Source organism: Oratosquilla oratoria, chromosome 19 (genome assembly GCF_046742065.1).
Source record: "Oratosquilla oratoria isolate Oo_2021 chromosome 19, ASM4674206v1, whole genome shotgun sequence".
Classification (NCBI taxonomy): domain Eukaryota; kingdom Metazoa; phylum Arthropoda; class Malacostraca; order Stomatopoda; family Squillidae; genus Oratosquilla; species Oratosquilla oratoria.
Window position 1 is genome coordinate 35,796,457 of NC_134795.1, and position 2,500 is coordinate 35,798,956.

Here is a 2,500-nt window from a genome sequence, read left to right on the forward strand (position 1 = left end):
ACACACCCAACTCCCCGCCCACGAGAGTTGGAGTTGGAGTAACGACTCGCATCGCAGCATTACCGAAATTATTTCAGCCATGGGCGGGATTCGAATTCGGACCACTGTAGCAGCAGTTGCGAACGCTACCACTGCGCCATCGAGTCGTGTGTGTGTGTGTGTGTGTGTGTGTGTGTGTGTGTGTGTGTGTGTGTGTGTGTGTGTGTGTGTGTGTGTGTGTGTGTGTGTGTGTGTGTGTGTGTGTGTGTGTGTGTTGTGTTTGTTGACTGCACAGATCATCCTTATGGCAGGACGACATACGGTCGAAGGTTGATCGCCCCAAGATCCGCAACAGCGCTCGAGGACGAGAAAAGCGCGGGAAAACGGCGTCACCACCTTCACTACGGTAATCTAATCTTGGAGACCTCATCTCTGGCCAATGACAGGCGATTCTATCCATCTGAGGGGGCGGGTTGAGGACTAAAAGGGGTACCGGTCTCTCGTGGACCCCTGTGTGGTCAAAGGTCTCTCCTCAACTGATTCGAATTGTCTGTAGGAAGGTAAACACGCGGAACCGTATTGAAGCAGTTCATGCGTAGGGATTTTGGCGTATCGGTCTCACCAAGAGGTACTAAGGTTTGACCGATGTCACCTTTGCCTTACGTACTAGGTCTTCCAGGGCGTGGAAAAATCGCTGGTAGATGCCTAGATTGAAACGAAATAGATATGGTGTTCAGTCAAATGTTCGTTTATAACAAAGTTCAGTTTAGATGCCTTTTGATTTTCAACGTTTCAGCAATATAATATACACATCTTTCAAAGTAAATAAAACAACATTCTTTTTTATTTAATGTTCTTATACTGTAATCCTACGTCTTATGATTTGTTTGTTGTTGATGAATTGTTGATGAATTGTAGTGAGATAAATCTGTTGATGTACAAATACGATTTGAACATTCATCATAGGCAGATTTTTGTAGAAAACAGTAAAATTTTGGTTTGGGTAGTTTACGGCATATTTTGTCCATGCGTATTAGTGAAGAACGTCTTCGGTTGGTTTAATTTTTCATATTTAGGGAGCATTTGCTAACAAATGTCTTAAGAAATATGATGGAATTTATTTTTCTTTCATCGAGAACTTATCTATAAGTGTTTACTTGTAATATTTCCTTTTATTTCTTTTCAAAAGAACAGTTATTCATTATTAGGGTACACATTAAACGAATAATCAAAATTACTCCTTGATCTAAACACATAACTCACATTCTCCTCTGTTGCGGTGACTTTGCATACATACCATCATGAATTCCACTGCAACAATGCTCCAGATGCAATGGATTTGTTTCGATTTATAAGAAGACATTTTTATTTTTGAGAATTGGCAACTGTGGGATTCGTCAACGCGCGCAGGCACTGGTGAATGGTCCTCCCTCTCGAAGAGAGCGTGTGGAGTTTTGTGCCAGACTGCCGTAGTGTAATGTGCCAGAGTCGGTCGCTCTGTGTGTGTGTGTGTGTTGTGTCATACGCGGTGGTGGTTGTTTGTAGTCCTGGGTGTTAACTTCTTTACTTTGTTGATGCTGGTTATCGGATCTGCTTCTTAACAGGGTAATGTGCTCCATTATCCTGTCAGGGAGAAACGACACGCTTTAAGCCTTTTGTTTTGATTAACGTTAGGCAATTTAGTTCAAATTATGAGAAGTTTTGAACCCTGAAAAGATTTACTGAGCATTAATCAGTCATTACAGGTTTTTATTCTGACCGATTTTATTCAGTTTGTTTATATCAATGTCGGTCTTATTTCCTGAATCGATGTGTAGCATTTTTTGAAGTTTGCTTTGAGATTTACTCTTATCCTTGAGCTTGCTTTTGAGTTGTTGTTCTTTGCTATTGATGTTGTGAAGTACACGTTGTGTGCTTTCTTAAACTAATATAGTTGTTATTTAATTTTTATTAAGTTTTTATTCATAGTTATTTATTTGTTTGTACTTTCTTCAACGCAAATTTTGTAATAGGATCTTAAGTACCTTTGTGCTTACTTTCGCGAGATAATTTTTATAGTTACTTAATACCATTTGCGCTCTCTTAAACGCGAAGATTCTATAGTTACGCAAACACCGTTAGCTCTCTCTTTAAAACGATTTTTTATAGTTGCTCTATCACATCCTTTGTCTTCAAGTACCGGTTTACGTTTACATCTATCACAATGGCATCCTCCATCAACTCCCCACTGCCACGCCCCCCTCCCCCTCCCCCCTCCGCCCTTCCCCCTCCAAGTGTCTCATGGTTTAAGCATTTCCCTTCCTGAGTTCTTCTTTCGCTGTTGTTGTCCACTGCGGCGCCACATTCTAATGCCGTTGCCTCACTGCACTTGGCACTGTTGAGAAGCCAAGTGCCATGACCCGGGGCGGTTATGAGCTCAGTCGGTTTGGTGGAATGAGTGCCAACCAGGCCCTCGCTCGCTCTCGGCGCCTCACATTGGCACTGGTCAGGCACCGGTCACTTTCGTTGTTGAGGCTGGAAA

General features: G+C 42.1%; 1 protein-coding gene across 4 annotated transcripts in view; it reads left to right on the forward strand.

Annotated features, from left to right (window-relative positions):
• anchor (integral membrane protein GPR155 homolog anchor) overlaps positions 1-2,500 on the forward strand; it is a 131,563-nt gene that overhangs the window by 35,867 nt on the left and 93,196 nt on the right. The window contains exon 1 of one of the 4 annotated variants that reach the window (XM_076202897.1): positions 1,444-1,584. The exons of 2 other annotated variants lie outside the window; for them this stretch is intronic. The gene's annotated coding sequence lies outside the window, so the exon portion shown is untranslated. Of the gene's footprint in view, positions 1-1,443; positions 1,585-2,500 lie in introns of those variants that run through there. One more of the 4 variants, XM_076202899.1, reaches the window with a different exon arrangement.